This window comes from Camellia sinensis, chromosome 6 (assembly GCF_055761805.1).
Source record: "Camellia sinensis isolate YWXY chromosome 6, ASM5576180v1, whole genome shotgun sequence".
In the NCBI taxonomy this organism is placed as follows: Eukaryota; Viridiplantae; Streptophyta; class Magnoliopsida; order Ericales; family Theaceae; genus Camellia; species Camellia sinensis.
In genome coordinates, this window is record NC_138966.1 from 189,009,008 (window position 1) to 189,022,885 (window position 13,878).

The 13,878-nt window shown below is 29.3% G+C and overlaps 1 long non-coding RNA gene across 11 annotated transcripts; it reads right to left on the reverse strand.

The window, feature by feature from the left end:
* Positions 1-211: 211 nt before the first annotated feature.
* On the reverse strand, positions 212-4,802 carry LOC114295010 (uncharacterized). Of its 11 annotated transcripts, none has more exons than XR_003640713.2 (8): positions 4,527-4,777; positions 2,813-2,879; positions 2,068-2,275; positions 1,706-1,951; positions 1,526-1,610; positions 1,355-1,444; positions 969-1,150; positions 212-563 (listed from the first exon to the last, which is right to left on the reverse strand). It is a non-coding gene; the product is annotated as an uncharacterized LOC114295010 (long non-coding RNA). The 11 variants fall into 11 exon arrangements; XR_014333681.1 differs by having other exon boundaries at positions 2,829-2,879; positions 4,527-4,723; XR_014333678.1 differs by lacking the exon at positions 2,813-2,879 and having other exon boundaries at positions 899-1,150; positions 4,527-4,802.
* Positions 4,803-13,878: the final 9,076 nt, after the last annotated feature.

Genomic DNA, 13,878 nt, shown 5'->3' on the forward strand with positions numbered 1-13,878 from the left:
TGTCAAAAGCAGAGAAAATTACTGTGTGCATTGTGTTTTTTGAATTTGATAATTGTTTTGTACCAACATAGTGCATTACAAATTACATGATCATATAAGCACCATCTTGGCACGATATGAGTTAAATTTCTTTATGAAATTTTGGTAACTTCATACCAGATAAATTTTTGCAAACAATTTTCTCTGTGCAGATTGTGTTGACAATCACCACTTAGCATGCATTATAAAAAAATATATATTTAACCATTGATAGTTATGAAATTTACATTAGTCAAAATATCATCATTCCTTTAATGTATGAAAATTCAAATTGAAGTGTTATTCCTAATTACATTGTGTGCATTGTCTTTATTTCACTAGTATGCTTTCACTATTATACTCTTAGTTTTTCTTCTAGTGGTATTTGAATTGGTTCTATCCATGACCGGCCAACTTTGGTCGCAAATCTCTCTATGATTTCTGTCCTCATCAACCTTACGTCTTGTGTCAACAATTTTAAACTGATAAGTTCATGGTTGCTACATTGTCTCATTATGTAGCATACAAAGAGGCCACAATCCACACTGCATACAAATTATAGGTATAGTTAGTTTTAATAAACATTCAAATTACATTATCTTATTTATAGATGTTGTATAAAACTTATGAATCACTGTCTTGTTGTGGAGCATTGTTGACATATTCAAAGTCATAATTTGTATTTTGTGAGTCTATCAATTTGAAAGAGGGTTGTGATTGTGCTTCTCTTTCAAGGCAAGCTTTCAAAAAATTCTCCACATAATCTTGCTACAATTTTTTTTTTAAATAACAGAGAAATTTACACATAAATTAATGGGATTCTATGAAAATTATCATAATATAAACATTATCATGGATAAGAGAAATTCGCACTCGTTACCAATTATTTTGCATCTTTGATATATTTTTCTTATGCATCATCCCTTATTGGCCTTAGTGAGTCGTAGTACCTCCATAAATTATCTTGTTTGTCCAAGACTAGCAAGGTTTAGTGATTTTCATCTGTTGACTTCTCATTACCCCCGATATTTATTGGGAAATTAAGGAACCTGTAGTTCCTCCATGTTGTTTCAAGATGCTTGTCAATTAATGAGACTCGGAAAGTTTGATTTTCTGTCATCTTGATGAAGTTCTGCGGTCAAAGAAAATCAAAAAATGGTTATGAGAAAGTTGAAATGACAGGAATTTCAGAAATATACACATAGAGAAATTTTAAATGCGCGCAACTAGCCAGAGAAAATTAAACTAGTGGCACAATTGGCTTCAAAAAGTATCTTAACAAGAGAAAGTAGTAAGTAAATTTCAGAGAAAATCAAATAAAAGAGTAGTAACATACCAAGCTCATAAATGTGAAAAAAAATGAAGTTGGTTGTTGTCTTTTTCTCCTTTGGTCAGTAAATAGGATCTCTCCATAACCATCAACGACCTAAAAAATATCATTTATAATTGTAGCATTGGTTTATAAAGGATAATGGAACATTGCAGAGAAATTTGATGAAAGACTTACATTGTTGGCAATTTCTTTTTCCTTTGTTAGGTTTCCGATATCTTCAAAAGTAATTAAATTCAACTCGCTTGTCCAGATTAAAGCCCTACAAGATGACAAAGAAGTGATTTAATAGTTGTTAATGCAATATAAGTTAGTAAATTGTTGTTTGTCATCTTCTATTTTATTTGTTGTACTTACTCTAGTCCAGACACATTTGATATGTGCTGCAAGACATCTTTGACATGTTCTTTTACTAATTTTGCAATTGGTAGACTTTGTAGAAAAACCCAAGATTTTCTGACACTTGTTGGTTGAGGCAAGACATACTCATCAGCATCAAGTACTTCTTTGTCTTTGCTGGTTTGCTCTATGTCACGACCTAAACCCACCCTTATAGGTTTAGCATTGTAACTGACCAGTAATCATGGGATTATCGAAAGGCCTCTGAGACAGATTAACATACTATTAGGGGTTAGCGGAAGCAAATAACAATTATACAACATCCATTGAGCTGTGTAGACTTATATGAGACAGAAAAATTTTAAACTATACATACATACATTTACACATCATCATATATATACAGACCAGACAAGAAGGGACCTCGCCCTAGATACAGAATAAACAAAAACAAGGAAACAAGACTTGAATTTTATGCACATAGCCATAACCACTTGGCATATCCGGAACCTCCACAGGAGGCACATAGGTTGGCTGACAAAACAAAGTCCAGGTAGAAGCTCTAGACCTGGTCACGTGCCTAATCACCTACATACATAAATAATACGGTGAGCTAGAGCCCAATGAATAATAACAAAGTAAAGGGTTTTAATGAATGATGTCTATCACAGAGTCAAAAATCATAATTTATATCAAAAACAGATTCTCATCAGAAACAGAGTCTTATGCATATTCAGATTTTAAATCAGAAACAAATTCATATTCATATTCTTATTCAAATCATATACAGAAATCAGAGTTTGTGCTTAATCATACATGGTACATCCATTAGCGTTATCATGCTTGTCAGTTTCATTAAGGAACCTCTAGTACCGGGAAACTAGTAGCATATTTGAGCCATGGTATTATTAACCTCGGGCAAGGGCTATGAGACCAGGGTATTATTACTCCTGGGCAAGGGCCTTGTACTTGTAGACCATGGTATTATTATCCCTAAGGGCCTTGTGCTAAGGATGCCACGAATACATTTCAGAAATTTAGACAATCATTCATTTATACAAAACATCGCCTTTCAGAAAACTGATCATTTCATAGCATCAGAAAATAATTAAAGTTAAACATAACTTTACAGAGTTATTACTCATAGATGGCTCCGCTAGCAAATCAGAGAAGGCAGACAATAGTGCGTGACCTGCACAAACACATAACATATACACATTGATGCATAATGTCACTTCCTTGATCAAACTTGACTTTTCTTGTCTTCTGTTTAAATAATTCAAAAGTCTACTACTCTTGTTCTTTCTTTATTCAAATGAATCGGGTTCTCGTTTCACATATTTTTTCATTACTAAATTATTCTTTTCTAAATAAACCAATTTTTTACTTGGCTTCTTAATCAATTACTACTACGTCCATGACTTATTCTCTAATCAACTAATTAATGTTGATTATTAGCTTGTTAATCTTTATTGAGCCATAAATCGTGTCTAGAATGCTTAGAAGTGAAAGAGAACGGAAATTGAAATATGAAACAACTTTTTAAAATTTTCTGAAACAAGACTTTTCGCTTGAGCGCAACATTGGTCGCTCAAGCGGACCCCTTGGTCTGCAAAAAAACTGGTTGTTTGCATTCTACGCCCGAGCGACAAATTCTTCGCTGATGAATTCTGAGTTTTCCAGAATGTTGTTTAAACTTCAATACACATTACCAAGGCTCCAAATTCATGCATGACTCACTCAAATATGCAAAAAACATTCTCAATTACATATATTTGAAGTTAATTTCACTTATACTTCAAAATTCCATAATTTTAATTCACATTTAAACCTTGGACATCACATTTAAAAATCATCTTTCAATTTTTTCTTTGTTTCATGAAACTTAAAATTGAATCTATAAGGCCATTTTCAAAAATATTTGCATGTATAAAATTAAATTAAAATCAAACTAATTTTGATTCTCAAATATAAATTACAATATATTTCCATATTTGTCCAAATTTAAATTTAATTCATTTCATCCGTATCAAACCCAATTTCAAACTCATAAGTTCTAAAATATGAATTAAGCTTTCAAAATATAATTCCAAAATATAATTTCAAAACTAAGGTTTAACATGGCTTGTCTAAAATAATACAAACTCTTAAATAATTAAAAAAACTTAATCAATTTTAAACCATTGCCATCAAAGCTCCTTTAATATAAAATTAAAGCTCATTCTTCATAAACTCATACTTTTTAACCCAAAACTTAATTACAAATGTTTCAAAATATGTTCATTTTGAATAAAACTTTTAATTTGAATTACATGCATGGATTCAAAATTAAAATTAAACCAATTCCTATCTTTCATAATAAAATCAAAACATTGTCTAATTTTAGGATTAACCCCAAATTTCCATAAACTTGATTTTTATAAAGTTTCTTCCTTCTTCTCTTCAAAACATGAAATTGATTATCTTAAATTTTTCAAAATCCATGATGCATGTATAAAACACTTATCAAAATCCAATCAATTCTCCATTATCAAGCTCAAACTATAATTTGACTTCTTAATTTATATCACAACCAAACTCATAAACTTTAAAATATGAATTAAATTCTAAAATCTTGAAGATTCATAATGCATGTAAGGATAACCTTCAAATTTATGAAGGATGACAAAGATCAAACTCAAATATTAAATTACAACATCAATTTCTTAATTTCAAACCTAACTCAAATTTACTTCATTCTTTTTCTAATTCTTTCTATTTCCATGAAATTAAACCCATTTACTTCTTGATTTTGGTTGTTAAATAATCAATCTATAAGGATTAAGCTTGAATTTCTTACCTAAACTCTTGAATTTGATGAATCTTTGATAAATTCCTGAACTCCCGTTTAATTCCACTCCACACCTTTCCTAGCTTTTCCTTCCTTATTTCTTCTTCTTCTTGAGCTCTTGAGTTGGATCTCCAGCAGCTAACTCTCTCTCTCTCTCTCGATCCTCCTCTTTCTCTCTCTCAGTCCTTTTTGCTTCAATTTCATTCATGTTCAACATATTGAGTTCACATTTTTCTTTTTGTTTTTCTTTTGTTCTCATTGATTCTAGAACTCACCAACACACACACTTTTGTCTCAACATCACACGTGTACACACACTTGTATAACCAGAATTCTTAGCACACTTACACAGGTTTCTCTCCACACCCGCATACACTCACAATTCTAGATTCTTTCTTAATTTAATTCATGAATAAAATTACCTTAATTTAAATAACACTTAGTCTTAATAAATCTTAATTAACATATAATTAAATTAATTACAACTAATCATAAATTTCACATAATTTAATTTGTCTAATTTGACTTTCTTTAGAGCCCAATTAATTATATTAAATCTACCATTCTGAATTAGATTTTTAATCAAACTTCCGAAAGGCTCCAAATATTAAATTAAACTTATTTTCATCCTCAATTTTGGTTTCTTAAATCATTTAAGCTTTCAATTTCTGATCAAACTCAAAATTTCGTCAATAAATTACATATTCAAATTAGGCACCACATAAATGAATTGAACTCATAATAATCTTAATTCCTACTTCTTATAACTTAATTTACTCCAATTCGGACCCAATTAATCAAATCTAAATTTTATAAATCTAAATCGAATATTTAATTAAACTCTCATATGGTCCGATACTCGAAATTAAAATAATTCAATTCACCATTTGTACTATCTTGAGCCACTTAGGTTTTCAATTTCTAATTCCAAAATAAATCCTCAATAGAATCATATATGAATCAATCTCCATAATTTTCATAAATCCCGAATTAAATCAGAGTAATGGGTAATTAAATTCAAATATCTTTGATTAATTAAATGCTAATTATTATACGTAGTGAGGTCGTCACACTCTATTTGCTTTGCAGCTTGCTTTGAACCTCTAGACACCTTCACAACTTTGGGATATTGAAAGTTTGGATTTTGCTTTTCTTTCCTTTCTTCTGCCTTTAAGTTTTTTATCATTGATGTAGGATCTTTTTTCACTGTAGACAGTGAAAATATTAGTAAAAGTTAAATTTCTCTAAAGTAACAGATCATATTTCAATATGTGAATTTATTTGATTCAATATTTTCTAGTTATCATAGACTTTTGTCTTTTGTTTTGGTTGTTGTTTGTGTGTCTCTTGTTCTTGCAGGGTTGTTGGTTGTTGTTCCACTTCTATTCTAACTATACACGGTGAAAATCGAACAAGCCCCAAAAATCAAATAAGCAAATAGACAGAGAAAATCAATTAAGCAACAGAAATCAAACTGGCCAAACTAATGTGGTCAGAGAAATTTAACATATAGAGAAAATTACCATTGACAGAGAAAATTGTAATAAATAAAAATTTCTCTGAGTTATGTTGACACAAGAACATAACTTTTTGTGGCTCAAGATTTTCACTGACCTTGGGGTTAAACTTGTGTTGGTGTTCAGTAAGGTTGTGTTGCTAGTTGGACGGATAATTCTTGAATTTGTTCATGCAATCTAGCATTTTCTGTTTCAAACTCTGAAATTGAATACCTCAATTGTTGAATTATTTTTTGTATCATCTTCTTTTTGAACCTCCAACATCCCTAGCTTCATTTGGTTTGTGCTGCCTCTTTTTTTAAGTTTCGAGTTATTTGATGTCAAGGTTCTTGTTACAATGTCCCTTTTTGCAAGTAATTCATTCCAATTTTTCTCTTCTTCTATTTTGGACTTAGAAAGTGCCTTTAGTTTTTGATGTAGATTAGCAATTTGAGCATTCTTTGCTTCCTTAGATTCTTGAAGCTGATGCATTGTGGAGCCACAAATGCTATCATGATGTTGGTTCATCGGCTCATTATGTTCTTATTTCTCTTTAGATTCAGTGCCTTCATCTTCTTCTTCATTGTCTTTTTTTTTTCTTGTTCATTTTCTTCTTTGTCTTCTACTTCTTCATTTTATTCTCTAGCTTCCGCTTTTGCACTGCTTGCTTGATCCTCTTCTTCATTGCTTGCTTCTTATTATTTTGTGTTGCCTTCTCCTTCTTCATTCCATCATTCTTCTTCAAATGAATCTTCTAATGTCTCCTTGAATTTGACCAAAGCCTTTGTTGATTCTTTCTTCTTTTTTTTACCAAGACAAAACTCTTCTGATGGGTTTTTAACTAGCTCATTGTTATCTATCTGTAATGGAAGGCTATTTTATTAGAGAAATGTTAAAAGTTCACTGAGAGGAAAATTCAAATAAGGCAGATGAAATTTATCTAAATCATACTAATGGGAAACAAACTTCAAAGAAAATTGTATGGGCCAGAGAAAATTATGAAACAAGCAACATAATTTAGATATCAGAGAAAATCAATCAGGGCAGATAAGTTAATGTCACTATAATTGTGGTCAGAGAAATTTGAGTTCCAGAGAAAATTTATTACAAGGGCAGAAATAAACAGTGTTAATCAAAGAAGCAACATAAATCGAAATTTCAGAGAAAATTGATCTCAATTAGTTAAGGCACATAACTTATAGGCCAGAGAAAATTACACACAAGAATAAATAATTTTATGAGCTAGAGAAAATTATGAAACAACCAACATAATTAAGATATCAGAGAAAATCAATCAGGACATATAAGTTAATGTGTTACAATTGTGGTCAGAGAAATTTGGATTCTAGAGAAAATTCATTACAAGGGCAGAAATAAACCAGTGGTAATTAAAGAAGAAACATAAATTCGAAGTTCAGAGAAAATTGATGTAAATCAGTCAAGGCATGTAAGTTATTCCATATAAGATATTGCATCGTAGAGAAAATTGATCTCAATCAATCAAGGTACAAGGAAGGAAACAAACTAGTGGTCAGAGAAATTTTGGAATTTCACTGAGACTTTAGTGGCGATAGAAATCTAACCTGTCAAAGTGCAAGAGAGTGGATTGGTGTCTTCTGGAACTGTTTGGTCAAGCTTTGCAGGTTCCACTTCGCACATCTTGGGAATTCCGTTGTGTTATTGTGTTTCGATTCAATGATAGTCGCATGTTCGCATAACCAATACTGTGATGGAAATTGAAGTAATTAAATTTTTCTAAACACACAAATTTGTAAGTATCATAATTGTAAATTCTATTTACCAGCAATGCAATGACACACCCCGTAACTTTTTTTGAAGTTTTATGCAATGCTGTGATAGAATCAATCAATGTTGCTGTGATTGCTTTTGACCAATCATACTGCTTCATTGATTCAAGAGGTTCTATGTACTTGATAAAAACCTACCCTATTGAATTCCCACTTGTTACAAAAAATAAGGTAAGACACAAGTACAAGGTAACAATGATTGCTACATCTTTGAAGTCAGTTGCTTGCTTGCCTTTCATTGTTTTGACCAAGGCATTCTTAAGAACAAGACCAGTGAGCCTTGTGTCCTTTGGGAATCTTCGCCTTAGGAATGCAGTGTTTGGCTTTTTTGAGTATCTTAATGACATGGCACTTTTACTACCTTGCAAACCAAAAATCAAGGTCATGTCATTGGTTGTAAAGGTCAAGTTCTTTTTACCAACTGTGAATGCTTTCATTTTTTCATTGTAACATTGGATTATTGTAACTACATCATCATCAGATTTCCTAGACTTCGTTGGATCCATCCTTCCAGTGGTTAGAGCTTGGATCAAATACTAGAATAGAGTCTTTTGAAGCTCTTCAAGTAGCTTTGAATTGAATTTAAGTGTTTGAAAAAAAGAGACAATGGATAAGAGGTTGGATAGGTATTGAATGCTATAATAAGCTCTCTTTCTTTGGAGTTTAATAGGTTTTTGCCCCGTTTCATCCTGATGCTTGTTTCTTCATCACCTTGGACTTCTGTTTTTTGGCGAGGAGTTTATAGTGTTTTGCTGCTTTTACGTTTCGCCATAACTAAAAGAGTTTATGTTTCTTTCTTGGTGTTTCTGGTGTTTTGCTACTTTTACGTTTCGCCATTTCTAGAGAATGAAAACATAAAGATGTCAATATTAAATTTCAGAGAAAATTGAACATGTCAGAGAAAATTACACATAAGGGAGAAAATTAAGATAGCCAGAGAAATTTATAAATGTTAGAGAAAATTAGATATTGAAAATTAAATGTCAGAGTACTAATAAACATGACAAGTTAAAGAAAATTTCCATCCCACAATTAGTAAGATAAACTAAACAAAGCAACGTAAATATGTCACAAAAACTTACAGAACAGAGAAACCAAGAATTGAACAAAATAAACATATTAGAGAAAATTACACATGCCAAAGAAAATTAAACGTGGCAAGCCAGAGAGAATTTCCATTCCATAATATGAAAATGCTAGAGAAATTTACAGACAACCAAAGAAAATTAAACATGACAGACACACACAAGAGAGAAAAGTGATGTGGCTAGAGAAAATTATAAATGCTAAAGAAACATAGACACAAACAAGAGAGTAAAATTACATATATATGTAAAATATAGCTAGATGACAGAGAAAATTATTTTTGAAATTCAAAAAAGAAACATAAATCTAGTAAGTATAGAAAATGAAAATGACAGAGAAAATTATATGCCAGAGAAAATTACACATGGCAAGCCAGAGAAATTTATAGAGCAGAGAAATTTGAATGAATTATATTTGAAAATTACACAGAGAAATACAGATAAATTAATCATGTCAAAGAAAATTCAAAGAAGAAACATAGATCAAGCAAATACTAGAGAAATTCAAATGACTGAGAAATTTACAGACAAAATCACACAAACATCTTCAAGAATAAGTTCAAAACTTACATTTTTCAAATTCATGTAGCTTTTTATTACGAAATTGAAATCCTAATTAATGGAAGCCTAATATAATATGCAATTAACTGTGTTTCCAGAGAAAAACTCGTTAAATTGTAGAAAACTTACCAAAGTGATGATAAAACCCTAATTACGAATTGATATGCCCTTAGATGAAGACGCAATGAGATGACGATGAACAGTGAAAACGGGTCAGAAAAATTTGTGAGAAAGGAATGGAAAAGATTTTGGCAGAAGATAATGAAATCATAATGTCGATAGTGAAGATGATTGTGAAATCCTAGTTATCCTGTTCTCTTGCTCGTGAAGATGGTTGGATGTTTCGAATAGAACTGAGTTGTCGGAATCCAATGGAGTGTTCTCAATTGATTTGTGAAGGGTATTTTGGTCCAAGAAAGAATTAAAAATGCACGCCTTCTAGTTGAGGGACCTGATGCATCATCCATTTTTTTGGTGTCTTGTATCCTCTAAATTACTATTATTAGGGACCTAAAAAAAAATTTCCCTAAATTTATCATCCAATAAATTCTGTGACTATTAAAAAAATCACTAATTATTAATTTTCAGTGATAGTTTAAAAATTTTGTCACAAAAAATATCACTAATTATAAGTTTTAACAAGAATTTAAAAAAATCGTCACAAGAAAATTACTAATTTTCAACTTTCAGTCATAGTTTAAAAAATTTCTCACAGAAAAAGGTCACTAATTATAAGTTTTAATGACAATTTATAAAAATAACGACAAAAAAGTCACTAATAGTCGATTTTTAGCGATATATGCAAAAAATTGTTACAAAAATTTATTTTTAGCGACGATTTTATTATGACTTATTTTCAATAGGACTTTATGGGAATTAAATCAAACTATTATAACTTATTGATAGTTTACTTTTAAAATTATGTGTGAAAACTATGGTTACTACAAATAGAATTGCGCATTGTACAATTATTTATAGATTTTTTTTTATTAATTTATAGAAATAATGACAATTTATCATGTAAAATTAAAAGTGACACTTTGCACTTTATAATTTTGCGCAAGTTATACATTGTTTCTTGTAAAATAAAATGATGCATTCTGCACCCCCACATTGCACTCGAAATTTTAAAATTTTATTTGGTTATGGTATAACAAATGTACAACATTTATAAAGTGTAAAATGCAATTTTTGCATAGTTATAAAGTGCAAAGTGTAATTTCCAATTTTATGGTAGTCAAAAAGCAACTTTCGTAAACTGTATAAAGGACAAAGTGCCATGAACCCTAATTTATAATTGGTTGTCTCATTTCATAAATGATATTTTGTCATTCCTTTTTAGTCAAAATTTTAAGGTTTAATATTAAATAAACGAACACCAGCAAATAAAAAAACCGTCTTTGTTACCTGTAAGTTTGTATCTGATAATATATGTATTTTTTACTTTTAGAGTATTTGAATTTGAATTTATTTTTGGATTTTAATAATGATTTAGGGCAGTTGAACCCTTTTTTAAAAAAATAAAAAATCACAGTTGGAACTGAGGTCAAGGTAGTTGGGCCTCTGAGCCATTGAAAAAAGAGTTTGAATAATCTCAAGCATTGACTGGAGAAGGTAGAAGCTTCCAAATTATTTCAAATTAAAGTTTGATTTGATTTGATTTTTTTTAGAACGGGTAAATTCATTGCAATTAAAGTTTGATTTGTAGTATAAGCTTCAGGTTGATTTCAATTTTCAAATCACATATAAACCATAACAACAATGGCCTCGTTTGGGAAGTGGCTATTTTAATAGGCTATTTGATTTTTTAGCTATTTTAGTAGGCTATTTTAGTTTTGTATTTGGGAAGATGAGATGAATTTTTAGTTGGGTTCTTATATTGAAAAGTGTGTTGAAATGATGTTTAAATTTAAAATGACAAATTTGTCCCCAACTTTTTATTTTTTAAATTGATATAAAGGGGCAAAGTGGTAATTTTCCCATTGATGTATCATTTTCCGACTGTGACAGTGTAGGCACCGTCCAGCGCAGTGCCTATTTTATTTTTTTCTATTTTTAAAAAACTGTAAACAGTGCCACTTTTTGGCTTATTTATCAAATGAGGCTATAATAGCCTCGTTGGCAGCTTCCCAAACAGCGCCAATGTATTGTCTAAATTTATATTTAAATTTATTATTCAAACACAGCTGAAAAATTTAACTCTTCATATCTCAATGACTTTATTCAAAGAACTCAATATATTTAAATGTAAAAAACTTGAGGCAATGAATTTGGTTTCTCGAAAATGATCTGAATTTTTAATTTTTAAAAAAAAGCAAGGTGAGATCTGTTCAATTTTTGTTTTGGTAACAAATTTCATGATAATAATTTCATATTATGTAGCAAATCTGTATATATATGTTAATGGCTAACATATGCGACACGTGTAATTTAAGTAAGTAAAAACAAAACCAAAAAAATTGGCAAATGTGTTAATATTACAATATGTATTGAATAAATAAATAAATAAATAACAATGAACACATTAAAATTCAATATAAGATGAAGAAGAAAATCACTTGGTATATGGAAAAAATATTAAAATTAGTTTTGTTATTGTGAAAAATATTCGCAGCCTGCAGGTTGAAATTTGGGCTTGTCTTATTGAATCAAAAACCCAAACATCAGATAAGGTCCAGTCCAAGTTCTTAAGCCGAAGACAGTAACCAGAGTGAACTATTGGGAGTCAAAAGCATGGGCTACAGGCCCATGTCCAAGATTGTTGGGCCTTTAATATCATTACCACATCATAGGTGGCCTTAATTCGGGGGATTCTACCCAAAATATATCTTAGTACCCTCAATTTAAATTCATAAATTTTAATTTATATTATATGCTAATATGAATTTACTAATAAGGATAACATATTAAACTCTAAAATAATTTTTTTTTTCTGCTCATGATACACCATAATCAATTATTCCTATTCAAATCTCTGTATCTTCTTCCTCAAGAGATCAAAGTTATTTTTTCTTCTTCTTCTTCCAAAACTCCAATCCACCCTACCAAAACTCACCATCATCATCAACGTCATTGTTTTTTATTATTTTGAAACCCTAAACTCTATAAGAAAGTTTGAACAAAATCAAATAATTGATGAGAATAATAATCAAAATAGTTTTTTGAAGCAACCTATCAAAAAGGAGGTAAGTATTCATATAAAGTGGTTTCACAATTTTTGTAAAGCACCATCAATTATTTTCTATATCGTTTTTTTGACAAAAATTAAAGGATCCAATAGTTAGATTAATAATAACATATTATTAGAGTTGTTCTTATTTTGTCATTTAAATAGTAAATTATTTGAAAATTACTCTTTCTTGTTAGTGCCTGATACTTATGTGCTTATAAGTTTGGTTTTTACTTTTTCACGAGCATTTTTGTGGATAATTTATAATGTAATTTTTTTTACTGTATTGAATTTTTTTTAATACTTATGTAAAAGTTTTATTTTTTATGTATTTATAATACTTATGTACTTATAAGTTTGATTATTTATTTATTTATGTATTTGAGAATTATTTTTTGTATTGAAATTTTTTTGAAATAATTTAGTTTTTTAGTTTGTTTATTAGTTATTATTTGAATTTATCTTAAGAGTAATTTAGAAAAAAAATAATAGAATATAATGAGAGTAAAATAAAATTTTAAATAATTAAATAAGATATACTTAAAAATTAAAAGTATTTAATAATTTTTTTTTGAATGTAAATAGAATCCCTAATTCTCAACACTCAAAAAGCCCAAGTTTATAGTGCAACTTTTGTAAACACTGAAAAAGTAACACCTTTTATCGTGCATGGGCAGTGTAATTAGAGTGGGTAGAGAGTCATTAATTTCAATTTTTTTTATATATAAATTCTATATATTCAAAGAAGACTTACGTGTAAATTTTAATAGATTAACTTATTATTTAATAGATTTTATAATAATTGATAGTGTTTTTTTTAATCAAATACTATTAAAAAATATCATTAATTAGTAATTTTCAACAATAATTTAAAAAATTTGGCACAAAATATTACTAATTATAAATTTTAACGATAGTTTAAAAAAATAATTCTAAAAAAGTTACTAATTTTTAACTTTTGGCAACTGTTTGAAAAATTCATCATAAAAAAGTCACTAATTATAAGTTTTAGCCACAATTTATAAAAATTGTGTAAAAAAAAATCACTAATTGTCAATTTTTAGTGACATATGCAAATAATCATCACAAAAAATTATTTTTAGCGATGATTTAATAAGACTTATTTTCAATAGGACTTGATAAAAATTAAGTCTAACTATTAAAACGTATTTATAATTTATCTTATAAAATCTCATAAAGCTTTAATAGGCCCGATCTTAACCAATATGTATCATGATTCAA